The following is a 25,599-nucleotide window of genomic DNA, read 5'->3' as shown; positions in this document are numbered from 1 at the left end:
TTCTTTGAATGTCCAATGACTGCTAATTTATGGGATTCTATATTGCTTCATAATGGGTTAAAGAAATCAATCTCAACATGGGAAGACTTGATCACATGGGCAAGCAATACCCGGAAAGACAAATGTCTTATCTCAACCATTTTAAAGATTGCTTGGTGTACCAAAATCTATGTGATATGGGAGGAACAAAATAGAAGAATTTTTCGAAGAAGTACAAGGACTGTCGAAGATCTTTTTGCTTGCATCAAAAATTCTGTTTCTATCAAACTGAGGGGGGTAAATATTAATATGTCTGATAGTATCAATACTTTCCTATGTAATTCTTGGGGTATTGATTAACCTATCTTTTGCCTTGTAAGTATTGTGTACATACGATTTTGTGATCAGTTATTTTTTGTAGCAGTTCTTGATTCGTTGGATAATAAAATTAATTGAATTATCCAAAAATAAAAGTTTAATGGTATAAATGACCCAACGTCTAAAGTTTGATGATATCTAGTATACCCTAAATTTTAATGCAGGTGTATATATATGAAAAAGTATAAAAACGATTTATTATCAAACTAAAAATACATCACAGAAGTCATGGGATATAACAGCCAATAAAAAAATAATAAACAAGTCACCAAAAGAGAAACCCAAGGGAACCGGCAACTATATTATTAGAATATTCGAAGAAGCTATATGATTAAGATTGATATGTCATTTTAGGAATAAACAAATTAAGATTGATGAAACACATTATTAGAATATTTAAAGAAGCTATATGATAAAAATCAACTAGTTTTTTCGGATGTATGGGAAATAAGATTATATAGTACTGAGATTAAGTTAACCATCGCCGTTTAAAAATTGCAGGTAACCAAACTCATTCTGTATTATACACAACAAAATCATGCCATGCGTAGCATGGTTCAGTTACTCTTCTCTTCGCGTGTGCTTAAAATTGAAGCAAATAAAAATGATTGATTAAAATAAACCTAACAGACCTTTTCTATCTTCATAGACTATATATATAATATGATTCCTGGAAAGTGCAGTTCAATATTCTAAATGAGGTTTAGCCTAATGCTGTGTATTATATTATACAACTATAAAGATTTGCTGATATATATCAGAAGCTAAACCTGGATTTCGTCTATAAATAAGAGCCAAAAACGCATTTGCTTTCATTCAGAATCTTACACTACACCCTTTGGCTCCTTGGCTTCGATCTTTCCTGGAACTCCTGTTTGGTCAATGGCTAAAGCTCAACAAATACAACTTCATGTCATGGGTAAGTGCTCACGTACTTCGAAACGTCAGCTAAGAATTGTCGATTAAAGCTTTTGTCAATTAATTCTAGCTTTTGTTAGTTAACACATTGAAACATGCATGGCAGACCCTGAAGCTAAAGCAGCTGTCAGCCCACGATCGGATTACCGGTGACCTCCTGGGAGAGACATTATGAGGTGGTACTGGATAGCCCTATACGCAACCCTTGTATTGTGTGGCCAAACAGCAGCAGTGGTGCTTTCAAGATTGTACTTTGAGAAAGGTGGAAGAAGCAAATGGATCTCAATGGTGGTTCAAGTTGTGGGTTTCCCTATCATCCTTCCCTATTACTTCATCTCACAACGCAAAGCAATTTCGTTTTCTGCTGCTGCGAAAACGAAACCATCGATGTTGCTGTTGAAGGGTATCGCGTACGTATCCCTCGGACTGTTGGCGGCAGGAAATGCGTATCTGTACGCAGTTGCCTTCGAATACCTCCCTGTGTCCACAGTAGCGCTGATCTCAGCATCCCAATTGGCCTTCAACGATTTCTTCTCTTATTTCCTTAATTCCCAGAAATTCACTCCTTTGATCATCAATTCCCTGTTTCTTCTCACCATTTCATCGTTCTCCTGGTGGCAAATAACAGCTCCGAAAGGCCTGCCGGAGTCTCTAATGGAAAGTATATAATTGGGTTCATATGCGCCATTTTTGGAACTGTAACGTTCGCGCTCAATTTTACTTCCCAACAGCTGACCTTTTGTAAGGTTCTGAAGAGCGAATCATTTAAAGTAGTGTTATATCTTGTAATTTACCAATCACTGGTTGCAACCATTGCCACATTAGTAGGGTTGTTCGCATCGGGAGAATGGGAACTCTTAAAGACAGAAATGAATGGATATTTACTGGGGAGAACATCTTATGTGATGATTCTCTTTTGGACAGCCGTATCTTGGCAGGCTTACATTTTCGGTGGAGTAGCGCTGGTGTTTGAGGTATCTGCTTTGTTTTCCAATGTCATTGGAGTATTAGGATTGCCATTTACTCCCATAGCAGCCATGCTCGTTTTCCACGATAAAATGAGCGCTGTGAAGGGAATATCAATGGTGCTGGATATTTGAGGATTCATTTCCTATGTCTATCAGCAGTACCTTGAGGACTTTGTTTTGGATGATTAAACTGACCAAGGCCCTCAAGTCTCCAAGGCTTGAAACTCTCCTTCAACATTTGGAAGGAATTGTGCTGCCAAATTTACGTTTAATTATGGTATCATACTTTTTTTATTAATGTGATTGAAGAAGCATTCATGATTCTCAAATTATAATTGTTTTTTATCCTCAATTGAAAATTGTATAATAATAAAATAACTGTGATATTATTACCCGTTTTTATAACCTTTCTTAATCTTATTATTCTTTCAAAATCATTCAAACAACAAAATAAATTTGTATATTATAATTGTATCATAATATACCTTATAATTATCATTTAAACCCTCTGTGCTAGGGTTCTCTATACTTTTCTGGTAGCCGTCATCTGTCTTTTTGGTTAGTATTATGAGTTTTTCTTTGTTCATTCCTACCTAGTATTTTCTTGTGGTTTTCGTTTTTTCCGCTCGATGGGTGATGTGGAGAAAGATTTCAGTGAGCTGCATTTGGACGATGAGGAGGACGAAGTATTGGATTTGGGACAGGCAGGATCTACGCCTCATTTGTCTTTGGAGAATTGCTTGGTTAGGCGTTCTCTTACGACCAATGTAATTACTTTTCAAGAGATGCGAGTCACGTTAGCCAATGTGTGGCACCCTATCGGCGGTACTTCTATAAAGGATTTGGGGGAGAGGCGTTTTTTATTTCGGTTATATCATGAGGTGGACGTGGATAGGATAAAGCTGAAGGGACCTTGGTAATTCAGTTCATATATTTTGATTTTACATCAGTTAAAGCAGGAGGATCCGAGAGGGGTTGATTTAAACATGACTGATTTTTGGATACTGGTGAACAATCTGTCGGTGGGGTATATATCGGAACCGGTGCTAAACACTTAGGGGATTTTATCGGGTCTTTAAGGGAGTATGATGCTTCGGCGGTTGCCTTAGGTTATAGGGGAAGTATACGGTTTCTAGTTGGAGTGGATGTTAGGAAGCCTTTGAAGCTTAAGAAAAATATCATTGTGCCTGGGGTTCGTTCATTTATGCCTTGTTTCAATACAAAAACTCTGACTTTTTTGCTTTCTCTACGGTAAGCTTGGACATGGAGAAAATTTCTATCCTCTGAGGGTGTTGCACACGAAGAAGGTTATTGTGGCACAATGGGATGTCTTGTTGCGAACTGCTCCTCGAAGAGAAGGAATTGTGTCGATTCCTTGGTTACGAGAAGAGGGGAATGATGGTGGTTTGAGTCCTCAGGCTGTGGGTGTTATGGCCCGACATGACTCAAATGTTCAGGATAAGTCTTGGCTGACAAAGACTTGGGTGGAAACAACTTTTGGTATAAGGGTAGGATGAAGTGGGGTTTTCGATGTTGAGATTGTAGCTACAGAGAAGGATTGTCTGTTGGAAAAACAAGACGGAGAAAAGAGACAACACAATGCTTCAGTAGTTACGGATGTCTTAACGGAAAACAACACTGAGGATATTTCTATATTGGCAAACCTGATGAATCAGGCTGGCCGGGCGCAATGAAAATACTTAGCTGGAACATCTGGAGTTTGGGGTAGTCCTAGGCGGTGCGCTGCCTTCGACATTCGTTGAAGGAGTTTTACCCCACTATAGTTTTCTTCATTGAAAAACACCTATAGGGTTCACGTATTGAACAGATTCGAAGGTCTTGTAGTTACATATGTGTTATTGAAGTAAGTGCTTGGGGTAGCTTTCGAGGTCTTTGTTTGGCTTGGAATGATGATTATGATGTTAGGGTGCGTTTATTTTCTGATTCACACATTGATATCATGATAAATCGGGACTCGTAAGGGGTTTGTTGGCATTGCATAGGTTTTTATGGAGCCCCGGAGGAGCAACGCTGTTGTGAGTCATAGAATCTCTTGCGTCAGCTGAATGAAAATCTAGAGGTGCCTTGGGTTGTCATCGTAGATTTCAATGAAATCATGTTCTATTTCGAGAAACAAGGTGGCTGAATACGAAATAAACGTCATATGATAGAGTTTCATACAGTACTTGATGAGTTGTTTAGAATATTTAGGGTTTAGAGGCCCCTCTTTCACTTGGGAATGTGGCTGTGTCGCAGCAACAAATATTCGTGAGAGACTGGATTGTAGGGTGGCGAATGCGAGTTGGAGAGATATGTTCCCTTATTACACTATCACCCATATGGTTCATTCTTTATCTGACCATTGTCTGCTGATTCTTGATATTAGAGGTGCGGAGGCTCTAGAGCGCCATTGACATTTCCACTTTAAATCGTCTTGGCTGCTAGAGGACTCATTTGAGTTTGAAGTTCAATAATTTTTGGATTAGTGTTTCGATTACTATTTTAGAAAAGTTGGATGTAGTGCGTAGAGGCCTTCATAAGTGGAGAGCCATTCGTAAAAAGAGATGCTTGATGGAGACGAATATCAAGAAACGGTTGGGGAAGCTTATAGAACAAAGTCCTACATAAGATGTTTTGGGTGCAATAGTGGAAACAAAGCTATAGTTAAATCTGGAAGTGGATAAATCTTAGTTGTATTGAGAGAAAGAGACAGAGCGAATTGGATAAAATAGTGACAACAACAATGCTTTCTTATCAGTTTGTCTCACATCGAAAACATCGGAACAAGATTCATTTCCTTGAGACGGAGACAAGTGGTAGAGTGGAAGGAGAGCTCGAGTTGGAGGCTTCGACTCGAGGATATTTTGGTGAATTGTTTGAATATTCAACCGCTCCAATTGTTAGGAGGGTTTTTTATGGTATTTCATATATCATTACTGATGCCATTAATTTGGATATCTTGTGAGCATTCACACTGGATGAAGTCTGTCCTCTTAAGGCAGTGGGAGGGGATGATCTAGGGGCTACTTTTTGTTGGTAATGCTCAATCCCACATAGTGTTGGAAACACTATTGGGAATGGTATTTAAGGCTTGACATTCCACTTCCTTGTTGAGTGATAGAGAACAAGGGGGTTCTTGCGCACCGCCGCGCGGATACTATCTTTTTAGAGATGAGGAATTTCTCTTTGAAAGAAACAAATGGAAAATGTGAAAGATATCAACTGATATTTATAGGCCGCTGAGGACTGTTTGAATTTCAAATAATAACAGCTGAATTATTTGTTATCAGAAATTAAACAGTTTATTCCTAAATTAAATCAGAAACGTTAAGATGTACCTGGACTGATTTACAGCTTTGTACAGAGGAGACAAGCTGTTAATATCAGGAGTTATTTGATTTAATTCCATGTGTTACATGATATAATTTCGGGAGTTATAACAGCTGAATAATGATACAATGAACCTGGACTATTTCTGAGTCAGGTTCATCTAGACGTTTCAGCTGTTACAAATAAGAGATTTAATCCTGAAATTTTATATACGATTTTAACCCTATTTCTAGCCTATAAATAGAGAGCTATATTGAGCTTCTCAACTCATTCAAAAACATTCACAATTCACTTACAAAGTGTTTTCTAAAGTTCTCTCTGTGAGTTCTCTCTGAGTGCTTTCCGATCAGAAGTACAATACCACCAGCAGTCCACTCCGGTTTCGGGTGTACAGAAAGCGACCGTGTTAACCTCGGGGGACGGTCCGCCTACTGCAGCGATTACACACATCGGGGCGAATTCGTTTCTAAGGCAGTGGTTCTTACCACGACACGGTTTACGAATTTGTTCTTCTTAATTTCTGTTTATATTTCCAATCAGTGCTAACGGTGTAGTTTTGCAGTTCATATATCCAATAATTTAGAAACGAATTCCATAAACTGCAATCATGTCGACACCTTTGAGCAAACTCATTCCCGATCTTTCCAAGCTCGATGCACTTGATGGAAAGAACTATAGAAGGTGGTCCCAAAGAATTCTGATATTCTTCGAGAAACTTGATCTTGACTACGTGTTGCTCAAGCCACTACCTACCATGCCGTCAACCCCAGCTGCCGGTAATGATGCGGATGCGGTCCTCAATGATGATGCCTTAGGAACTTCCGTCGCCGCTCTCGCTACCTACGAGAAATACGATAAGGACAACAAGACGGTGCGAGGACATCTGCTCAGCCACATGTCAAATAAACTATTTGATATGTTCCTTAGAGAAAGGAGTGCCAAGTCAATATGGGACACTCTCGACAAGAAGTATGGTGCGGATGATGCGGGGATCAAGAAGTACGTTGTCGGCGAATGGCTCAAATTCCAGATGACAGACGACAAGCCAATAATGGATCAAGTCCATGACTATGAGAACTTAGTCGCTGACATCATCGCTGAAGGGATGCAAATGTGTGAGGTGCTGCAAGCCAATGTACTCATTGAGAAGCTGCCCAAGTCCTGGTCCGACTACCGCAACTCTCTTAAGCATAAGAAGAGAAGAATTTCGCTTGAAGAACTTGTGGGCCATATGAAGATTGAAGAAGCTAACCGTTTAAAAGATAATCTTACTAATTCAATGAGTAATTTATCTTTTAGAGCTAACTTGGTTGAGTCTAAATTTAAGAAGATCATGAAACGTGGGAATCAAGACAAGAAGACGAAACCACAGAAGGCTACCAACTTCAAGAAGTCAGGAAAGGCCAAACCGGAAGGAAAGACGTTCAAGTGTTATGTCTGCGGTTTACCCGGCCACAAAGCTTACCAATGCCAACACCGCTCAGACCTCCAGAATGACAACAAGCCATAGATGCACGTTGTACAAGAAGATGATGAGATCATTGTTGCGGTGGTCTCAAAAGTTAATCTGGTGGAGAACAGTTCAGAATGGGTAGTTGACACTGGCGCTTCGAAGCATTTCTGCGCAAGGAAGGAGTTTTTCACCGAGTTCGAGGATGGGAACACTGGTGAACGTGTGTACATGGGGAACTCTAGCAGCTCTGAAGTGCTAGGCAAAGGCAAGGTTTTACTCAAGCTGACTTCTGGTAAAACTCTGGCTTTAAATAATGTTATGTATGTACCTGCCTTGCGTAGAAATCTGATAAGTGGTGGCCTTCTGAATAAGGCAGGCATTAAGTTAGTTTTTGAGGCAGATAAACTTGTACTTTCCCGAAATGGTAATTATGTGGGGAAAGGGTTTTTAAGCAATGGTTTATTTGTCATAGAAACTCAATTTAATGATAATAAAGCTACCACTTCTGCTTATATTGTTGAATCCATTGATATGTGGCATGCTAGATTAGGACACGTGAATATTCATGCTTTAAAGAAATTAATGAATATGAATAGTCTGCCTAAACTAGACACAACTAGCTTTAACAAATGTGAGATTTGTGTAGAAGCTAAGCATACTAGACCTCACTTTAAGACTGTTTCTAATAGAAAGACTAAACTGTTAGAACTCATTCATACTGATCTAGCAGATTTTAGAAACACTGAAAGTAAAGGAGGAAAACACTACTACATAACTTTTGTAGATGATTATTCAAGATATACAAAAGTTTATCTCCTAAGAACTAAAGATGAAGCTGAAAACTTCTTTCTTATTTATAAGGCAGAAGTTGAAAATCAGTTAGATAGGAGAATCAAACGGGTTAGATCTGATAGAGGTGGTGAATATGGATCTAATTTCTTAAAAGATATTTGTGAAAAGAATGGCATAATTCATGAAACATCAGCCCCCTATTTTCCTCAACAGAATGGTATAGCTGAAAGGAAAAATAGAACTTTAAAAGAGATGATGAATTCTTTACTAATAAGTTCCGGGTTATCTGATAACATGTGGGGGGAGGCCATTCTATCGGCAACTCATATCTTGAACCAAGTTCCTTATAAGAAATTAGATTCTACTCCATATGAATTGTGGAAAGGATACGCTCCTAATTTACAATACATGAAAGTGTGGGGGTGTCTGGCTAAAGTGGGCTTGCCAGACTTTAAGAAGTCCACCATCGGACCTAAAACCGTTGATGCAGTGTTTATAGGGTATGCTACGAATAGTACTGCATACAGATTCATGCTTTTACAAGATTATTCTATTTGTGAGTCAAGAGATGTTGTTTTCTTTGAAAATACTTTTCCTTTAAAGGAACCGAGAATAAATATTGAAACACAAATAGAATATATTCCATCAACTTCTTCTAGTAATTCTGTTAGGTCTTCTGAACAAATTAATTTTGAGCCTAGAAGAAGTAAAAGGCAAAGAGTTAAAACCTCTTTTGGACAAGACTTTATTATTTCCTTTATTTCTGAGATAAATGATTTAGACTTCATTTCAGATCCTATAGCTCAAATTTTTCTATTAGATGAGGATCCTAAAACTTTTGAAGAAACTATAAGATCTATCGATGCTAGTTTTTGGAAAAGCGCTGTTAATGATGAACTAAAATCGATAATGTCTAATCATACTTGGGAATTAGTTGACTTGCCTAAGGGATTCAAACCAATCTCCAACAAATAGGTCTTCCGGAAGAAACTAAGGCCAGATGGTTCGATTCAGCAGTACAAGGCAAGGTTAGTCGTCAAAGGGTTCACTCAAAGGTTTAGTTTAGACTACTTTGATACATACTCTCCCGTTACAAAATCTCAACGATTCGTGCATTATTTGCACTAGCCTCTATTCATAAGTTGCAGGTACATCAAATGGATGTTAAGACTGCTTTCTTGAATGGGGATCTAGATGAGGAGATTTACATGGAGCAGCCACTAGGTTTTGAGGCACCTAGTATGGAAGGCAAAGTCTGTAGACTCAAAAAGTCACTCTATGGACTTAAGCAGGCTCCTAAACAGTGGTATGAGAAATTTCATAAAACTATTCTTAGTTTTGGTTTTGTTGTGAATGGTTCGGATGCTTGTGTGTATTTGAAGATGTTTGAAACTGAATGTGTTATCATAAGCCTTTATGTTGATGACATGTTGATTTTTAGTTCTAACATTGAGTCCATTAACAAAGTTAAAAATTTCTTGTCTACTAAGTTTGAGATGACAGATTTGGGAGAAGTAGATGTAATCTTAGGAGTCAAAGTTACCAAAACTGAGAAGGGATTTTCTTTATGTCAAGCACATTATATAGAGAAAGTGCTAAAGAAATTTTACAGTTTTGATGTTGTCCCTGTTCGAACTCCTTATGACCCTAGCATACATCTAGTTAAGAATAAAGGAAGTAGTGTTTCCCAAACTGAATATGCTAAATTAATCGGAAGCTTAATGTTCTTAATGAACTATACTCGGCCTGATATTGCTTATTATGTGAGTAGACTAAGTAGATGTACTCATAATCCGAGTGGTGAGCACTGGATTGCACTTAAACGCTTATTGAAGTATCTTAAGGGTACTGTGGATTGGAAACTTGAGTTTGTTGGCTTTCCTGCGGTACTGGAAGGATATTGTGATGCCAATTGGGTTTCTGATAATGATGAGGTAAGCTCTATGAGCGGGTATGTTTTTACTTTGGGTGGAGCAACAATCTTGTGGAAATCATCAAAGCAGACTTGTATTGCTCGTTCTACCATGGAGTCAGAGTTTATAGCTCTTGACCTAGCTGGGCAAGAAGCCGAGTGGCTCAGAAACTTGTTAGCAGATATTCCGTTGTGGGGAAGACCGACTCCTCCAGTTTCATTGTTGTGTGATTCAGAAGCTGCGATATGTGTGGCTAAGAACCAAGCTTACAATGGTAAGAAAAGACATATTCACATAAGACATGAATCAGTTAGACACTTGATAAAGAATGGAGTGCTCTCTTTAGAGTATGTGAAGTCGGAAAGGAACCTAGCAGATCCACTTACCAAAGGGTTAAGTCGGAAGCTGGTCCTAGATTCGTCGAGAGGGATGGGTCTAAAGCCCATTGGTTGAGGAATTCATGGTGGATACCCAACTTAGTTATCTAAGTTCCATGTGGTCAAACGAAACCATGGAAAGACTCATAGTGCACATTCCTACTGCCTATCCCTATGATGAATAATGTGCATGCCCAGGATGAGCTTAATTTCTCTTAATAAATTCATAGCCCAGGCTTTGGGTGATCTTAGTGAGAAAGACTTGATGAATTTACCGATTTTGGCTGAATATCTATTCTTAATAAGTTCATAACCCAGAGTGAGTGGGTAGGAAATGATGAACTTACCGACAGAAAGGCTGAGTTTGTTAAACTCTTAATAAATTCAAATCCAAGTATTTTGATGGTTCTAGTGAGAAGGACTTATTGAATTTACCGATAAATGAGGTTGAATATTTATTCTTAATGACTTCTTAGCCCAGAGTTTGGGTGGTTCATTTATAATGAACTTGAAAAAAGTCACCATATCCTTTGTGAGGTTGAGCTATTATAAAAGCTCTTAATTATTTCATATCCCTTTTTAAAGGGTGGTTTATGTGGAGATAAACTTGATGAAATAACCTATGTAAGTGAGAAGGGTTAGCCGCCTTCTATGAAAAATGTTGGGCCATTTTTCTAGCACACTTACTAGAATCCTGAGGTAAGATGGCCAAATATATACTTTTGTATATATATATCTTACACATCGAGGACTCAGGTGGATGAAGGGGTTAGTTGTGTGTTATGAGTTTACCCTGATCTTAGAAAGTTCCAGACTAGTTTCACTTATCTAAGAGAAGGATTGCTCATCATTACTATGTACTAGTTCCAGATATGTTCACTAGTGCTTAAGCAACTAATCTCGCTATTGCTCTTCTGGAAAGCTTGTTTTCGAGTTTCAGAAGATTTCTTTCACATTAGTGGGGGAATGTTGGTAATGCTCAATCCCACATAGTGTTGAAAACACTATTGGGAATGGTATTTAAGGCTTGACATTCCACTTCCTTGTTGAGTGATAGAGAACAACGGGGGTTCTCGCGCACCGCCGTCGTCGTCTGTCCGTCTCATCTCGTCTCGGCTCGGCACGGCACGGCTCGGCTCGTGGTCGTGGTCGAGGTCGTGGTCGTGGTAATACGTGTCTTCGACACGTCCGCGCGGATACTATCTTTTTAGAGAAAATTCTTGAGGAATTTCTCTTTGAAAGAAACAAATGGAAAATGTGAAAGATATCAACTGATATTTATAGGCTGCATAGGACTGTTTGAATTTCAAATAATAACAGCTGAATTATTTGTTATTAGAAATTAAACAGTTTATTCCTAAATTAAATCAGAAACGTTAAGATGTACCTGGACTGATTTACAGCTTTGTACAGAGGAGACAAGCTGTTAATATCAGGAGTTACAGGAGTTATTTGATTTAATTCCAGGGGTTACATGATATAATTTCGGGAGTTATAACAGCTGAATAATGATACAATGAACCTGGACTATTTCTGAGTCAGGTTCATCTAGACGTTTCAGCTGTTACAAATAAGAGATTTAATCCTGAAATTTTATAGACGATTTTAACCCTATTTCTAGCCTATAAATAGAGAGTTATATTCATCTTCTCAACTCATTCAAAAACATTCACAATTCACTTACAAAGTGTTTTCTAAAGTTCTCTCTTTGAGTTCTCTCTGAGTGCTTTCCGATCAGAAGTACAATACCACCAGCAGTCCACTTCGATTTCAGGTGTACAGAATTCGGAGCGACCGTGTTAACCTCGGGGGACGGTCTGCCTACTGCAGCGATTACACACATCGGGGCGAATTCGTTTCTAAGGCAGTGGTTCTTACCACGATACGGTTTACGAATTTGTTCTTCTTAATTTCTGTTTATATTTCCAGTCAGTGCTAACGGTGTAGTTTTGCAGTTCATATATCCAATACTTTTTATTAGTTTTTATGGCATATAATGGGGCTCGAGGTTACCAATTTCTGTATTGGTTGCTACAGGTGATATGGATATGTGCCCTATCAATCGAACACACATTGTGTTAATTCCAAAGCTTCGGACACCTGTCCCAATTTAGACTAATAAGCCTCTGCAACGTCCTTTACAAGATAATTTCGAAGATGATGGTAAATAGAATGTAGGGATTACTTCATCTCTGCATTGACGAGGCTCAGAGTGCTTTTGTTCATGGTATGTTGATCACTGATAACATCATTGAGGCCTATGAAATTTTATGAGAAGAACGAGTGGGGCATTTTGCTCTCAAGATTGACAAGAGCAAAGTGTACGATAGAGTGAAATAGGATTTCGTTTGGGTCATCATAGGAAAAATGGGGTTCTCTACTGCATGGATTTCCCTTATGTGACATTGCATTTATTCAGCCTCTTTTTCTGTGATAATCAATGGTAGAGCGAGTGAGGTTTTTTTTTCTTTAAGGTGGTCTTCGACAAGGCGATCCGTTGAGCCCTTATTTTTTCCTTATCTACAGTGAAGGATTGTTGTTATTGCTTCGGGAAGCAGCACAAATAACCTTTCTTAGAGGGTTTCATATAACCGATACGCTCCATTGATTACTCACCCATTATTTGTGGATGATAGTTTGATATTTGGTGAAGCTACGACTCGTGTGGCCACAGAGTTGAAGGAGTTATTGCGTTTGTCTGGCTCTTATTCAGGTTAGGAGATTAATTTTGATAAATCCAACATCTTTTTTAGCTCAAATATGATTACGGACAACCAGAGAGAAGTGTGTCAGATTCTTGAGGTCTCTAATTCCTCCAATCCTGAGAAGTATCTGGTCTTCCTGCGCTAGTGGGTCGCAATAAACGTTTACACCTCTATGAAAGAATGGTTATCATCTAATATCCATTCATGGAGTTCCAGATTATTATCACAAACTATTTTGTAGGCTATTCCTTTATATGCGATGAATGTTTTCCTCTTTCCGAAGAGCCTATATAATGAGATTGAGGGTATTATTACACGATTTTGGTTGAAAAAGTCCCCTCAAAAGTGGGGCATCCATTGGTGCACTTGGGTTTTTTTGGGTATGATCAAAGATTGTAGAGGGTTGGGTTTCGTGACTATGCAAAATTCAATGTGGTTCTCTTTGCTAAATAGGGTTGAAGATTGTTGATAAATCCGGATTCGCTTGTTAGTCGCTTGCTTCATGCCATCCAAAATTTTTTATTGTCACGTCGCACGGTTCCCGTGCTTCGTACATTTGGCAAAGTATTTGGAGCGCGCATGTTCTGCTCGAGAAGGGGCTACACTAAAAAGTGGGTTCGGTCATTCCATTTCTGTATGGAACGACTTTTGGTTGCCGAATGCAATCCCAAGGAGGATTGAGTCTTCACGAATGGATGAAGTGGAATGGGTGTCAGATTTGATGTTTACAGATAGAAACGAGTGGAATGAGGAGTTTATTTCTTCTATTTTCTCTACGGATGAGATGGCTAAGATTATGCAGATCACGATGTCTCAGTTTGATAAGGGTGATGTGCAAGTTTGGTGTGGTAAACGGTTGGGTTTTTATAGTGTCCAGAGTGGATACCGATTGTTACTTCCGAGGGTTGAGGTCCCCCTACCGCCTTGTTGTTCAGGCAAATTTGGGTTACACTGTTAAAAGGAAAATAAAACTTCAAATCTGGAAGTTCATTAATAATTTTGTTCTCACTAAACATACCCTTTATCACAAACTATTTTTGCACGATACATGTTGTCTCTTCCCAATGCAACACATAAATGTAAATAAATATCAATATTCAATGCAATTCGATCACTTTACCTGCATTCCAGCCATGTTAACATATATTAATATGACCTAAACGGATATAAAATTTCTTCCCAATATACTTGCAATTTATTCCATAAGCTCATAAGTTTATTTGCCTTATATCATTATTTAACCAATAAACCATAACCCAAAATATAAACCTATGAGGACCCCTGTATTCGAGTCAAATATATGCACCGTAGTGCTAAACCTACACCAAGCTTACGTTCTAGTGTTGATCCGGATATGACACATAAGGTCATGCCCACCACCTACACTAGGTTTACACTCTAGTGATGATCCAGATATGACACATAAGGTTGTGCCCACCACTTGCACTAAGTTTCCTTGCACACTATAGTGTTGAAACCTGCAACTGTTGGACTCTTTGGCATGCAATCAATACCACCGACCCTCAATGACATACTTGGGAATGTAGTCTATTTTTATTTGATCCATCGATGGCAAAGTATATTAAAATAATTTAACATTGGGCAGTTCATACCCGAAATATCATTCATGATAATATCATATATATTCATGATAAACATTCATATGTAACAACCAGTGATCAATGCATTTTACATTCAGCCTTTGACATATTTAGAATATGTTAAGTATATGATAAATGACATAAATATCATGTCAATATAAATAAGGTAGACTTATCGCAAGACCTACCTGATGATGTAGAAAACATCCATGTATAATATTATGCATGCCATATAATTGTTGTTCTTTTTATCTCGATAATGTTTTTTATGGTTTTGGAAAAATTGTTTAATGGTCTCTATATTTTGGATAAAGAAAATACTATTTATAACATAAATATGAAAAGATCAAAGATAAACTCAAATCAAACTTATCTTTGGCATTGTCTTTTAGGCCATATAAGTAAGAAACGCATATCAAATCTCCATAAAGATGGATTCTTATATTCATTTGTTTTCAAACAACATGATGTATGTGAATCATGCTTGTTGGGAAAATGACTAAGGCTCCCTTTAATAGTAAAGGTGAACGAGCAAGTGATTTATTAGGATTAATACATACTAATGTATGTGGGCCAATTAATACTCAAGCCAGAGGTGGATTCCAATACTTCATTACATTCATTAATGACTTCAGTTTGTATGAGTATATTTATCTTATATGCCAAAACTCTGAAGCACTTAAAAATTTTAAGGAATTCAAAAATAAAGTACATAATCAATTTGGCAAAAGTATCAAGGCACTTTGATTAGATGGAGTTGGAGAATACTTGAGCATAGAATTTGATGAACTCCTAAAAGAGTGTGGGATTATTTCACTGCTTACACCACCTGATACACCACAGTGGAATGGAGTTTCTAAGAGAGGAAATCGAACATTGTTAGACATGGTTTGATAAATGATGAGTCATAGTGATCTTTCGACTTCTTTCTAGGACATGCACTCAAAACAATTGCTTACACACTAAATCATGTTCCATCTAAATCAGTTTAAAATACACCATATGAGATATGTACTAGGAAGTGACCTAGTATGTCTTTTATGAAGATTTAGGGTTGTGAAGCTTATATTAAACATCGGATATCTATAAAGCTCGAACCTAAATCTCATAAGTGTATATTTGTTGGATATCCTAAAGAAATAAAGGATATTATTTCTTCAACTCTAATGAGAACAAAGTGTATTGCTCAAACGAGAGTTTTTATCGAAAAAGAATTCTCTCAAAGAAAGGGAGGGGAAGAAACATTGAACTTGAAGAAGTTCAAGAACAAAATATTGATGAACTAGAGATTGAACAAGTTCCACAAGTAGTTGAGGAACATTCAACAGATTTAGAAACACAACCACTGTAGAGATCCACAACAGAACGCCATATACCTGAGAGATATGGATTTCTCATTACCATACATGGAGACATTCTTCTTATGGATCAAGATGAGCCTAGAACTTATCAAGAGGCAGTATCAAACCTAGACTTTGAGAAATGGATTGAAGCCATGAAATCTGAGATGAATTCCATGTTTGAAAACCAAGTATGGACTTTGATTGAACCACTTAAAAGGGTTAAACCCATAGGGTTTAAATGGGTTTTCAAGAATAAAATTGACATGGATGGTAATGTACAAACATAAAAGGGGCGATTGGTCGCTAAAAGTTTTTGGCAAGTTCATTGTATAGACTATGATGAAACCTTATCTTCTACTGCTATGTTTGAATTTATCCAGATATTACTTGCAATAGTTTCATTTTATGATTATGAAATCTAGAAAATGGATGTCAAAACTGCTTTCCTTAATGGAAAACTTGAAGAGGATGTGTATATGACACAGCCAAAAGGCTTTGTCATTCCAGGAAATTTTGGAAAGGTTTGTAAGCTACGGAGGTCCATTTATAGACTAAAGAAAGCTTCTTAAAGCTGGAATCTTCGTTTTAATGATGCAATCAAAGAGTTTGGTTTCCTTAAAAATGAAGATGAGCCTTGTTTTTTACAAAAAAGCTAGAGGGATCATTGTTTCATTCTTAATCTTATATGTAGATGACATACTCATCATAGGAAATGATATACCTACTTTACAGTCTATTAAGACTTGGTTAAGTAGTTTTTTTCTATGAAAAATTTGGGTGAGACAGTGTATATCTTAGGAGTTAAGATCTATAGAGATAGACCAAGACGGCTCCTAGGTTTGAGTCAAAGTACATATATAAACAAAGTCTTAAAAAGGTTCAGTATAGAAGAATCCAAGCAAGGATTTTTGCCTATGAGACATGATATTACCCTTTCAAAGGAAATGTGTCATTCAAATCCACAAGAAAAATAACGAATGAATAATGTTCCATATGCTTCAACATGCCATGATATATACTCGACCAGACCTATCGTATGCCTTAAACATGACGAGTTGGTATCAGGTAAATTATGGTGAAGATCACTAGGTTTTAGTTAAAAATATCCTTAAGTTCTTAAGAAGAACTAAGGATACATTTCTTGTCTATGGAGATGAAGAAGAGCTTAGTGTGAATGGTTATACTGACACAAGCTTTCAAACTGATGAGGATGACTCACGATCGCAATCAGGTTTTGTGTTTTGTCTTAATAGAGGTGTTGTGAGCTGGAAGAGTTCAAATCAAGATATAGTAGCTGATTCTACAAAAGAGGTTGAATACATTACAGCCAGTGAAGCAGCAAAAAAGGTTGTTAAGATCAAGAAGTTTATATCTAAACTAGGGGTTGTTCCCAGCATATTGGATGCTATAGAACTCTCTTGTGACAACAATGGATTCTTTGTACAAGAAAAGGAACTCAGTTCTCATCAACGGTCCAAAGATATTCTTAGGCGCTTTCATCTCATTTGAGAGATCATAGATTGAGAAGATGTGGAGATATGCAAACTACAAACAGATGACAACAGTGTTGATCCCCCGACGAAGCCTATGGCAAAGCAGAAGCATGATCGTCACACTGAGTCACTCAATATTAGATATGTGAGTGGATGGTCTTAGTGCTAACGGGAGATTGTTAGAGTATGCCCAAAGACCAATCATATGATGATTGTATGGACACATTTTATTTACCAAATTTATTGAATAAAGGAGTTGCGACTATTACTTTTAATTATATATATGTGTCCAACATAAAATGAAAGATAATAAAGTCTATATAATAATATGATTATTATTAAATATCCTTAGTTGAATATTATTATGGGTATGGACAATAATAATATGTTTAATACTAAAGTGTTATTGATTGATGACAATTAATTGCCATTGACATAAAGATGTCAGAATCGATGCATGAATATATTTTTAGAGAACGACATATTAGATTGACCCACTATGAGCATATGTCTTGGATTATTATGTGATGGTCACAACATTGCTCATGGTGATGATTATATGTATCATCCTTAAACTTGAGATCATTATTATCTCACATATATTGTTATATGTTTTGATACAGTTAAATATGCTCCGTAACTGGTTGCAGTATAAAAACAGATATTGAACATATCTTGATTTATGTAGTGGGATATGAATAATTAAGAAATGATATGTCCTTTCTACTTAATAGGAAATATATCACAGGCCACTTGATTGAGTGAGACTATAAATGCATGGACATGCTTAAATAAGTTGATATGAGATATCACAAATTATTCGTTAATTATAATCTACTCTAGAAATCAAGAAATAATAGATGGGTCATACAAGTGTGACTATTCCAAGACTTATGTCTATTCTATATATAATGGACAAAAGGATGTAATACATAAAAGAGTCAATCACGAAGATGATATGTCAAATCATGATTTCTTATAACTTAAGTGACAATGATATATTGATAGATGTCACTTATTTTTTGTAATGTTAGAATTTTTCTAATAATTACTACTAATGTTACAAGAACCTACAGGGTCACACCCTAAGGTTGAAATGAATAACTATTAAATTTTACAATATAATTAGAGTTAATATATGTATATTTGATATATATACAATTTAATTTTCCCGAATAAAATAAATGGACATTAAAAGAATGTAATTATGATTTCAACTCTGTTAATGAATATTTAATTTGAATTAGTTAGAGAAAATTTTATTTCAGAATAATTAAAATAAGACTTTAATTAATTCAGAATTAAAAACCCTAAAAGTTAGGATAATTCGTGTATATAAAGATAAGCAAGGGACTGGCAGCCGTTTATGACAATCTTGTTATTGCAATATTGTTGTTTTTCTAGGAACTCAATGTAAGTAACTGTATCCCTTTCCTCGCATTTTTGGTTTTATCATACATGGATCGTTGGTGAGACCATCTTGTTTATTTCTACTGCACCATAGGGTCACCAACGGTTCCAACAAGACATGTTCAAGGATAAAACACGACGTATTCTCAATAAGGTGGAGATAGTTCGAGTGAGAAATACCTGTGAAGTCGAGGTAAAGACTTTGAGGATTGAGATGGAAGAGCTCAAGAAGGAGTTGCTAACATGTAAAGGAACATTGAGCGAATGACGAATCCTCAAGACCTTCTTGGAAGGACTTAGACCAGGGGTGACGGTCAGGGTAGAGCACGGTGATACCCAGAGTCTTTCAGAAGCTATAGTTGTAGCCGATAAGCTAACAGAGATTGCGGGTGTCAAGCCAACTAGCATTGGGTCGTCCATGCCCAAGCCCATGCCCAGGGATAGTAGATATAGTAGGGGAGACCTAAAATGGTATAGCAGTGAGATGGTGGGGAGAACTCTTCGAATGGTCAGGAAGTGTCATCGACAGATTATGGTCGGGGGAAGCCATCGGGAAAGTATGGTATGGTCGAATCTGTTATGGAAAAGAATGCGAGCAAGAAGAAGACCAGGTGTTATTTCTGTATTGGTCCCTATGTGATAAGGGGATGTCCCGAGAAGAATTTCCTTATTATCATCATGAGGATGATGGATGAGCTAAAAGGGGAAGTAGTGGGATCTGACACAATTACGGGTGTCAAAAGCTCCATGCAATGGAAAAGACTTGGTTTGTTTGTGGAGAGCAATGCAACCAAGCAAGGAGAAAGACTTGGTTCAAGTAAAGATGTCAAAGCAGCCAAGCAAAGAGAGGAATCCGATGCGATTATGGATGTCAAAGCAATCAAGTTAGTAGAGGGACTCGGTGAGGCTATTAGTTCCAAAACAACCGAGTCAAGGAAGCATGGTGTGACTACAAGTTCCAAAGAATTCAAATCAGGATCGAGATGTGGCAATATTGTGGGGGTCAAAACAATCAAGCACAAGAGGAAACTCGATGATATAATGCAGAATAAAGCCTTCAAGTCATGGGTAAAGAGGGAGCAACTGAAGTGCTAGAGATGTAAAGGACCAAACAAGTTATGAAGGTGCCCAAATCAATCCAAGCCGTCCAAGGTGAAGGATTAGGCCAAGAGTAGCGAGCTCATGAGACTGGAGAGATGGTGTTTGCCAAGTCTAAGGGAAGCCAAGTGTAGAGAAGGTTGGCTGTGTCCGAGGAGGCTACCAAAGAGTTTACCAAGCATGTTCGTGGGAAAAACATAGCTTCGAAGACCATCATTGGAGAATGGTCAAATGAGAAGCTTTCTGAGTGTGTTCGAGTGGAGAAAAACATCCATTCGCACGCCACATCTAAGGAATGGTCAAAGGAGGTGCTTTTCGAAGATGTTTGGGGAAAGAATATTAGGTCAAATGAGGTTCTTGTCAAGGATGTTTGGGGAAGGAACATTCGGTTAAAGGATGTGCTTGCTGAGAATGTTAGGGGAAAAAATTTGGTCAAAGAGGTGCTTGCCAAGAATGTTCAGAATATTCCTTTTGAGACAACACATAAGAGATGGTTGAAGAAAAATCTTGCCAACGATGTTCTTGGAAAGAATATCCCTTCTGAGACAATCAATGAAAGTGTCCAAGGGGACAAAACTGTTAAGGTACAAGGTGACCATAGAGAGATCACAATTGTTGTAAAAAGCGCGCCTGAGGCGTAAAAAAGCATAGGCTCACTGAACGGGGCTTTTTTAACACTGAAGCGAGGCACATAGCATAGGCGTACCTAGGCTCTGAGGTGCGAGGCTTAGTCGAGGTGCAATTGAGGCACGATGTGGGCTTAAAACCTTGTAATTATTACTGTAGGGTCTTCTGTCCTATAGGTCGACCCCATAAAACCCTCAATCGAATGTCAATCGGCCTTCTAATCCACACATACCACTTGACGACGATGATGATGATGAGTTTGATGATGATTATCAGTGACTTTATTTGATGTTTTGTTTATGTATGTTGGATGTTTTTGTTAAACTTAGTACTTGATTATGCTTGTTGATAGCTTTTATGACGTTAGGTTCGTATTTTAAGTTTGAGAATGAACTATATTGAAGCCTAATATTGGGTATATATGATATTTGAGTTTGATTGCATTAATATATACATGTATTACAATTTTTTGGATATCATGCGCCTCACCTTCGTGAAACCCGCCCGCGCCTTTCATGCGCCTCAATGCGCCTTGAGCCTTTGATAACTTTGGAGATCACTCATAGGCAAGGTGGGAGTTGAGCGGTGGACTTTGAATAAGAAGTGCCAAAGTGGTGATGAGTGAAGGACTTTAAGTGAAAAGTACCAACCAATAAGAAGCGACAAACTTCAAGTAAAAAAGGGTCGAAGTAAGTGGGGGTATGGAACTTCAAAAAGGAAAAACCAATGCCAAAGAGGAGCACCAACCATCAAATTAGAGAGGCGGATGCGACGAGTGAAACCAGACTTCAAGGGAGAATGGTCGATACACCAAAGAGCAAAGAACTCCAATGAAGGAAGTTTGATGCATGGGTGCCAGACTTTGTGGGAAAAGAAGGGCTGCCACATTTTAGAGTAAATACCAACATAGATGGAAAGGTACATCTTGAATACAATTCTTGTGTTTTTAAATTTGATATGCCATGTTCAGTGGGTGTAGGTCGAGTAAGACATATCCTTCATTATGGAGGAAACATAGCTTGGGGAAGACCTTTAAGAGTTCTAAAGACAAAGTTGCTGAGTCTGAGAGTTCTTCCGGTGTTCAATGTTGTGAGAACATCCAAGACTTTTCTGCAGGGTTAAGAGGGTCCAAGGCGAGGCGAATCAAGTTTGGTAGAAGAATGCTCCTATGGTGAAGATGTATCCGAGGGCGTTTTAGCCCACGACATCACTTGGAGACAACAACCAACGTGAGCATTGGTAATGCATTGTTTCTATGCCAAATAAATATGCCTTAAGCTCAAAATAATAAAATATATATAAGTAGAATAGAGCGAGTAAGGGTCGATGCACAGGGAATATCGAAATTGTTAATGAATTGTTCTTGCTTCAGGACTAGGCGTGATCTTGTGATGAAAAATAAAAAAGGGGTTTGTTATTTCAAGAGTAATTAAAAGTAAAAATCGAAGAAAGTAAATTGAAATAAAATTTATTTATAAAAATCAGCCTTCGACTTTTGGCTTGCCTCGAATTCTAATCAAACCTTGAATATGATTTTACTCCAGTTAAATGTCAGTGTGAGTCCACAAGGTTCAATCCTTGTAGCTCAATTTCCCTTAAGTGATTGATTTTCCTTAAACTATTTTGGAGTTCTCTATCTTAGTTTAGATTATTTGCAACAATCGAAGTTAACTCAAAACAATTCAAAGTGCTTTTGGAAAATTTCTGAATCGAATTTTGCTTCCTCTAGGAAAGTCGAACTCAAACTCAATCATCCCTTAGCATTCTATCGCTAAATAAAGACAATCCATCAATAGAGTTTCCAAAAAATCGAGAAATTTAACCTGAAGGGTATGAGGTGCTTTTAAATTCTCATGATAGGAATTGAGTCATCACTTCATCCTTTAGCTATGAAAAACTTAGCTGAGCATGATAGAAATCATACTCAAAATTTTTAAAAGAAAAACTTGAAAATAAAAGTGAAATAAAGAAGAAGAATTTTGTAAAACTAAGAAAATGAAAAACATGAACTAGAAATGTTCTGAATAAATAGGATGATCTCTAAGGTTTACCCCAATGGGGTATTTACAATCTCCTAAAACAATAAAAATTACATTTGAAATAATTCAAGATAAATCCTAAAAATATCCAAATAAAATCCAATATAAAGATAATTCTGAATTTGAAGCTTGAATTTGCAGCTAAGTCTCTCGTCTCCATGGAAACGCTGATTTAACCTTCTAGAAGATGCTGACTAGATGACACTTCAGTCATGTCATATACCAAGTCATGCCCACTAGTCCATCCTTGACTATGAAAAATAAAATAAAAAACTACATAAATGTGCAATTTTAGTGTTATTTCCATAATCCAATGTCCTACATAGAAAATATGAGAAAACGCCTAAATAAACAACAAAAACAAAGAAATCTAGGAGTAATTAACAATGAAATATTAACTAATTTGAACTCAAATCAAATTCCCCCTCACTTATTCAATGTTTGTCCTCAAGCATTCCCCGACTAATCAAGTTGTCAATTCGCATTGCAGAAAATTTCCAAGGTTTCAATTGAATTCAACCAAGCAAACGAAGAAACTTAAGATGGATCAAGTAAGGCATAATTAATTAAGTGTAAATCAATCGTGACATTTCAATTATTTGTCAATTTGTAAAGAGTACAAGACCTAGTTCCTCACACAAGTTCACTCATTTCACTCAAATGTTTCAGGTAAGAATTGCTCAAGCCCAAACTAATCAATTCATTACCATATGCTTGTAACTAAATCCAATCTCCACTACTTAATATGAAAATTATGCAATAATCAAGAGGTCTTTAAATGGGTTGTAACATGACTAAGGTTCGAGTAGGATAAAGTCTGAAAATAAAGGTTAAAATTCAAGGCAAGAATAAGATCATTCCATGATTTTATTCGACGGTAAACAAAATAGAACGAAAGAACCAAGAAATCAAACAAACAAATAATCAAAGTTTTTTCCTTCTTTTTTCCTGATGTTTGAAACAAAACAACACTGTTTTTTACTGTTTGAAACATATTAGTGTTTTTCTACTGCATTGTTCGAAAAATGCATATTTCTACACTTTTTATTTTTTATTTTTCTCTCTTTTTTTCTTTTAAGTTTTAATTTTTAGCGGAATAATCAAGGAATAATCTTACCTTGACATGAAAATGTGACAAAAAGAGGGGTAAAACAAATAAAATGGGCTCAGGTTTATGACGTGATAAACTAAGAAAAATGATTTAAGGCTCAAATTGGTTGTCTAAGGGGAAAATAAATAAAAGGGTAGACTATTTTGTTTGGGAAGAAAATAGTTTAATCCTAATGACTCAATTATATCAAAGCATCACAATCAAAATTTGTAGTCTCGACAAGCATCACGCCACAAGTTCTAGAATGTAATTAATTAGTTCGACATACTAAATTGAAACAAAAGAGCAAGAATTTAAAAGATATGCTCGATATGCTCACAACTCACATGAAAACTTTAATTACTAAGTCATGCATTATATTCAATCAACAAATTAATTAAATTGCCAATAGTTTCACACAAATTAATCATGATATGCTATCTACATCCAGAACTTCAATAAGAGAAACAATGAATCAAAATCAAAGAAACAACAAAGGAATTAAATAAAAAGAGAGAAAAGTAATCAATATTTCCAACAATCAAAAATCAAGAAATAACTTAATTCCAATCACAGAAATAAGCAAATGTGAATTAGAATCTAATTCTACCCCCTCACTTTAGTCATATTGTCCCAATATGGAATTAAAAATTAAAAGCCTAAGAGAGAGGGCGAGAATACTCCCTGATTAATGTTGGCCATGGTGGTGACTGCGTCAAAAGGAGCCCCGACGAAGGTTGGAGAGAACATCGGTAAGATTGGTCTCGATGGAATCCAATCGGCTGTGCATTTGATGGAGCTCGTCGTCCACCTCCTCCGAGTAATGTTTCACTGGTGTCGTCTGTGGTGTAGGCCTATGGAGAAAAACGCACTCATTGTGCGGTGCAGCACGGGTACAGGCGAACAATCCCATCGAGTCCAAGCACCTAGAATCCAAAGAATCAATGGCGAATGTATAAGTGAACTGATCAGTGTAAAAAGTTAAAAGAAATAAACAGGATGCATGATGCTTAATGTAGGGGCCGAGAATCAATGGGCGATCGGACAACACAACACACTTGAAGGCGTGAGTGGACCAAAAGCCCAAGTTTACCTTGGTGCCAGTTTGCATACACCATAAAAAGAATAATTCAACCTTACTTAAGCAGTATGTAGTATCGTTATGTCCGGAATAGTTGTATGCCAAAAACTAGTGAATGTAGCGGAGCGCATGATCGTAATGTACCACCCGTTAGTGGTCTTGGCATTGTAGGTAGCTTCGACCGAACCCGTCAATGTCGCATAGGTCATATCGGTGTTGAAATCGTACAAAATCTCACATAGAGCAGTTAGATAATCATGGTTTGTGACATCTATACGAACCCCATAGAAAAATTAAAATCAGATAAAGATATAATAAATATTGGCCTAGCAATCTAAAAGAAAATACACCAAAAGAATAATTGGTAACAGTTGGATTAGGCATAAATGTGAAAGTAGTATAAAACTAAAAAACGAGCTCATAATAGGTGCTACAATTAATCGTATAATAAGTAATCCACTCAATAGCATCAAACTACATTATCGAATCACGTAAATGCAATGAGTCAAGAGTATGGTCGGGAATTTACTTACATACTTGGAATTTATGATGGTGGATGTTATCGTACCTCCAAGTTTCATCGTCGTCAAAGTCTAAGTAACATTGAAAGGCTTCCTCGATTAGAAATGAGTACGTACAGCCACAACAAAAATGTTCGAAAACGTGTTCGGCTGCATCTTTTGCTTCGGAGGTGGGGGTGTTGCTGGAGCTTGCAGCAAAGGTTGGTGAAGGTGGGTAGCGGTCGTGTGATTAGTGTAATAGTGATGAATGCTGCTTCCCAAAAATTTGGGGCGAAGACGAGACATGGTGGGTAACATGTGACGGTTGCCCAGGAAATCGACATGGAAATCTTTTGAAAAACCAAAAATAGGGTGTCACATTAATAATGACTTAATCTTAAATGGTTCAGAGTTTACCTCGCGATGTTCGGGTGCTGTCGAACGAACGAAAGAGGACAGGACAGCGCGTGGCCTTGAACGAGGACCCCACATGGCCATGTGAAA

At 37.3% G+C, this 25,599-nt stretch overlaps 1 pseudogene; it reads left to right on the top strand.

The window, feature by feature from the left end:
• The first annotated feature begins 1,446 nt into the window (after positions 1 to 1,446).
• Positions 1,447 to 2,432, top strand: LOC120216970 (annotated as a pseudogene).
• Positions 2,433 to 25,599: the final 23,167 nt, after the last annotated feature.

Source organism: Hibiscus syriacus, unplaced genomic scaffold (genome assembly GCF_006381635.1).
Source record: "Hibiscus syriacus cultivar Baekdansim isolate YM2019G1 unplaced genomic scaffold, ASM638163v2 tig00110174_pilon, whole genome shotgun sequence".
NCBI classification, from domain to species: Eukaryota; Viridiplantae; Streptophyta; class Magnoliopsida; order Malvales; family Malvaceae; genus Hibiscus; species Hibiscus syriacus.
The sequence above is the reverse complement of the archived record's forward strand: the minus strand, read 5'-3'. Positions and strand labels throughout refer to the sequence as shown.